The 5,723-nt window shown below is 39.1% G+C and overlaps 1 non-coding gene across 1 annotated transcript; it reads left to right on the forward strand.

The window, feature by feature from the left end:
* The first annotated feature begins 292 nt into the window (after positions 1–292).
* LOC112713959 (small nucleolar RNA R71) lies at positions 293–400 on the forward strand. The gene has a single exon (XR_003158918.1). It is a non-coding gene; the product is annotated as a small nucleolar RNA R71 (small nucleolar RNA).
* The last annotated feature ends 5,323 nt before the right edge of the window (positions 401–5,723 follow it).

The raw sequence follows: 5,723 nt of genomic DNA on the forward strand, positions 1-5,723 counted from the left end.
CAGACAGACTTTGAGAAATCATATTGACTTGTTGAGTCAATATTTTGTTCTGAGCCAATATGGCATTCAGAGTGTCAATCTCAAGAACTCCTTTCTTCTGACTAGTCCCATTGTTCACAGGATTTCTTTCAGAAGTGTACATGAATTGGTTATTTGCAACCATTTCAATCAGTTCTTGAGCTTCAGTAGGCGTCTTCTTCAGATGAAGAGATCCTCCTGCAGAGCTATCCAAAGACATCTTGGATAGTTCAGAGAGACCATCATAGAAAATACCTATGATGCTCCATTCAGAAAGCATATCAGAAGGACACTTTCTGATTAATTGTTTGTATCTTTCCCAAGCTTCATAGAGGGATTCTCCTTCCTTCTGTCTGAAGGTTTGGACTTCCACTCTAAGCTTACTCAATTTTTGAGGTGGAAAGAACTTTGCCAAGAAGGCATTGACTAGCTTTTCCCAAGAGTCCAGGCTTTCTTTAGGTTGAGAGTCCAACCATGTTCTAGCTCTGTCTCTTACAACAAAAGGGAATAGCATAAGTCTGTAGACCTCAGGGTCAACCCCATTAGTCTTGACAGTGTCACAGATTTGCAAGAACTCAGCTAAGAACAGATGAGGATCTTCCAATGGAAGTCCATGGAACTTGCAATTTTGTTGCATTAGAGAAACTAATTGAGGCTTAAGCTCAAAGTTGTTTGCTCCAATGGCAGGGATAGAGATGCTTCTCCCATAGAAATCGGGAGTAGGTGCAGTAAAGTCACCCAGCACCTTCCTTGCATTGTTGGCATTGTTGTTTTCGGCTGCCATGTGTTCTTCTTCTTTGAAGAATTCGGTCAGGTCCTCTAAAGAGAGTTGTGCTTTGGCTTCTCTTAGCTTTCTCTTCAAGGTCCTTTCAGGTTCAGGATCAGCCTCAACAAGAATGCCTTTGTCTTTGCTCCTGCTCATATGAAAGAGAAGAGAACAAGAAAATGTGGAATCCTCTATGTCACAGTATAGAGATTCCTTAAAGTGTCAGAGGAAAAGAAGAGTAGAAGACAGAAGTAGAAAATTCGAACTTATCAAAGAAGATGGAGTTCGAATTTTGCATTAAGGGATAGTGTTAGTCCATAAATAGAAGGATGTGAAAAGGAGGGAAGTAATTTTCGAAAATTAAGTAAAAGATTTTGAAAACATTTTTGAAAACATTACTTGATTTTCGAAAATGAAAGTGGAAAAGAAATCAAGTGATTTTTGAAAAAGATTTTAAAATTAGAATATCAAAAAGATTTGATTGAAAACTATTTTGAAAAAGATGTGGTTAAGAAAATATGATTAGTTTTAAAAAGAGATGTGATTGAGAAGATATGATTTGAAAAACATTTTAAAAAGATTTGATTTTGAAAATTAAAAACTTGACTAACAAGAAAAGATATGATTCAAACATTAAACCTTTCTCAACAGAAAAGGCAACATGCTTGAAGTGTTGAATCAAATCATTAATTGATAGTAAGTATCTTTGAAAATGGAAGGAAATTGATTTTGAAAACATATGATTGAAAAGATATGATTTGAAAAAGATTTGATTTTGAAAAACTTTGAAAACCTGAAAAAAATTGCATTGAAAAACAGAATCTTCCCTCTTGTGCCATCCTGGCCTTAAACGCCCAGAATGGTGCACATTCTGGCATTTAACGCCCAAAACTATACCCTTTTGAGCATTAAACGCCCAACCAGGTACCCTGGCTGGCGTTTAAACGCCAGTCTGTCCTTCTTCACTGGGCGTTTTGAACGCCCAGCTTTTCTGTGTAATTCCTCTGCTGTATGTTCTGAATCTTTAATTTCTCTGTAGTATTGACTTGAGAAGACACAAATAAAAAATATTTTTGGATTTTTAATAATAAGAAAAAATCAAAATGTAACAAGAATCAAATAACTATGCATGCAAGACACCAAACTTAGCAGTTTGTATACTACTGACACTAATGAGAATGCATATGAGACACATAAAACACTCAAGTCAAGAGAATTCAAAGATCAGAGTAAGAAATCATCAAGAATTATTTGAAGATCCTTAAGAACACATGAATGGATGCATGCAATTGACACCAAACTTAACATGAGATACTAGACTCAAGAAATTTTTGGATTTTATGATTTTTTTTTTTGTGTTTTTTGAAAATTAAGTGGAAAAAGATATCAAAATTCTTAATGAGAATCCCAGGAATCATGCAATGTTAGTCTAAAGCTTCAGTCTAAAGGAATTAGACATGGTCAGCCAAGCTTCAGCAGAACATTGCATTCAAGAGCTAAATTGATGAAGATCAATCAGCTTTGGTGATGATAAGAACATCACCTTGAAACACTAGAATTCATTCTTAAGAACTCTGAAGAATAAAAAAATACCTAATCTAAGCAACAAGATGAACCGTCAGTTGTCCAGACTCAACAATCCCCGGCAACGGCGCCAAAAACTTGGTGCACGAAATTGTGATCAATACTTTTCACAACTCAAATAATCCCCGGTAATGAATCCAAAAACTTGGTGTTCAATACCATGGCATAAGCACAACTTCGCACAACTAACCAGCAAGTGTACTGGGTCGTCCAAGTAATAAACCTTACGCGAGTAAGGGTCGATCCCACAGAGATTGTTGGTATGAAGCAAGCTATGGTCATCTTGTAAATCTTAGTCAGGCAAACTCAAATGGATATGGTGATAAACGAAAATAAACATAAAGGTAAAGATAGAGGTACTTATGTAATTCATTGGTAGGAACTTCAGATAAGCGTATGAAGATGCCTTCCCTTCCGTCTCTCTGCTTTCCTACTGTCTTCATCCAATCCTTCTTACTCCTTTCCATGGCAAGCTTATGTAGGGTTTCACCGTTGTCAGTGGCTACCTCCCATCCTCTCAGTGAAAATGTTCCTATGCTCTGTCACAGCATGGCTAATCATCTGTCGGTTCTCGGTCAGGCCGGAATAGAATCCAGCGATTCTTTTGCGTCTGTCACTAACGCCCCGCCTGCTAGGAGTTTGAAGCACGTCACAGTCATTCAATCATTGAATCCTACTCAGAATACCACAGACAAGGTTAGACCTTCCGGATTCTCTTGAATGCCGCCATCAGTTCTAGCCTATACCACAAAGACTCTGATCTCACGGAATGGTTGGCTCGGTTGTCAGGCGAGCACTCGGTTGTCAGGCGATCAACCATGCATCGTGCAATCAGGAATCCAAGAGATATTCACCCAATCAAAGGTAGAACGGAGGTGGTTGTCAGTCACACGTTCATAGGTGAGAATGGTGATGAGTGTCACGGATCATCACATTCATCAAGTTGAAGAACAAGTGATATCTTAGAACAAGAACAAGCGGAATTGAATGGAAGAACAATAGTAATTGCATTAATACTCGAGGTACAGCAGAGCTCCACACCTTAATCTATGGTGTGTAGAAGCTCCACCGTTGAAAATACATAAGAACAAGAGTGATCATTGGTTTCGGCCCCAGAGAGGGAACCAGAAGAACCAAGATGAAAATACAATAGTAAAAGGTCCTACTTATAGAAAACTAGTAGCCTAAGGTTTACAGAAATGAGTAAATGACATAAAAATCCACTTCCAGGCCCACTTGGTGTGTGCTTGGGCTGAGCAATGAAGCATTTTCGTGTAGAGACTCTTCTTGGAGTTAAACGCCAGCTTTAGTGCCAGTTTGGGCGTTTAACTCCCATTTGGGTGCCAGTTCCGGCGTTTAACGCTGGAAATCTTGAAGGTGACTTTGAACGCCGGTTTGGGCCATCAAATCTTGGGCAAAGTATGGACTATCATATATTGCTGGAAAGCCCAGGATGTCTACTTTCCAACGCCGTTGAGAGCGCGCCAATTCGGCTTCTGTAGCTCCAGAAAATCCACTTCGAGTGCAGGGAGGTCAGAATCCAACAGCATCTGCAGTCCTTTTTAGTCTCTGAATCAGATTTTTGCTCAGGTCCCTCAATTTCAGCCAGAAAATACCTGAAATCACAGAAAAACACACAAACTCATAGTAAAGTCCAGAAAAGTGAATTTTAACTAAAAACTAATAAAAATATACTAAAAACTAACTAGATCATACCAAAAACATACTAAAAACAATGCCAAAAAGCGTACAAATTATCCGCTCATCAGTGTGCAACACCAAACTTAGCTCCTTGTAATGCATACCAATTATTCAACATTTTTTATTGAAAAAGCTATGAAAGAAAACTATCTCAGGTTGGGTTGCCTCCCAACAAGCGCTTCTTTATTGTCACTAGCTTGACATCTTCTGTTTTTACTTCAAGAAGGATTTAGGTTCTGAGCCTCTTTTTCCTTGTCCCATTGTCCTCCTAGGTATAGCTTTGCTCTGTTACCATTTGCTGTGAATCGACTCTTTGTTGCTTCGTCTAGTTATTCAATACTCCCATAAGAAAAGACCTTAGTTACCAAATATGGACCAGTCCACTTAGACTTAAGCTTGCCAGGGAATATCTTGAGTCGTGAGTTGTACAAGAGTACTTGTTGTCCAGGTTTGAATTCTTTCTTCAAAATCTTCCTGTCATGCCACCTCTTGGCCTTTTCCTTGTATATCTTGGTATTTTCATAGGCTTCTAGCCTAAATTCATCCAGCTCATTTAACTGCAACAACCTTTTCTCCCCTACTGCTTCAGAGTCAAGGTTTAGAAGTTTAGTAGCCCAAAAGGCTTTGTGTTCAAGCTCTACAGGGAGGTGACAAGATTTGCCATATAATAGTTGAAAGGGGGACTTCCCAATGGGAGTTTTGAAAGCTGTCCTGTACGCCCAGAGTGCATCTTCCAACTTCCTAGCCCAATCCCTTCTTGTGCTACCTACTGTTTTCTCTAGGATTTTCTTCAATTCTCTGTTTGCTAATTCAGCCTGCCCATTAGTCTAAGGGTGATATGGTGTGGCTACTTTATGAATAACTCCATATTTATGAAGAAGTTTCTCCATTTGTTTGTTACAAAAATGACCACCACCATCACTGATAAGACCCTTGGGTACTCCATATCTAGTGAAAATGTGCTTCTTGAGGAATTAAAGGACAATTTGTGCATCACATGTAGTTGTGGCTATGGCTTCCACCCACTTTGAAACATACTCCACTGCTACCAAGATATATCTGAAAGATAGGAAGGGGGAAAGGGTCCCATGAAATCAATACCCCATAGATCAAATAATTCTAATTCCAAAATAAAATTATGCGGCATCTCATTCCTTCTTGTCAATCCTCCTGCTCTCTGGCATTCATTACATTGGTGGACAAACTCTCTGGCATCTTTGAAGATAGTTGGCCAATAGAAACCACTTTGCAATATCTTTGCAGCTGTTCTTTCTGGACCAAAATGTCCACCATAAGCTGAGCCATGGCAATGCCACAATATATCTCTTATTTCACTCTCAGGGACACATCTCCTAATTATTCCATCAGAACATCTTTTGAACAGATAAGGTTCATCCCACAAGAACTTTCTCGCTTCATTGATTAGCTTCTTCACTTGTTGCTTAGTGAATTCTTGAGGTATCTTCCTCCCCACTTTGTAGTTTGCTATGTCAGCGAACCACGGTATTTGTTGAACTAGCAGAAGGTGTTCATCTGGGAAGCTTTCATTCACAGGTTGTGAGGCTTCTTGAATTGTTTCTTGTGGCAACCTTGACAAATGGTCAGCAACTCGGTTTTCAGTACCTTTCCTGTCCCTTACCTCAATGTCAAACTC

The sequence above is a fragment of the Arachis hypogaea genome, chromosome 9 (genome assembly GCF_003086295.3).
Source record: "Arachis hypogaea cultivar Tifrunner chromosome 9, arahy.Tifrunner.gnm2.J5K5, whole genome shotgun sequence".
Taxonomy (NCBI): Eukaryota; Viridiplantae; Streptophyta; class Magnoliopsida; order Fabales; family Fabaceae; genus Arachis; species Arachis hypogaea.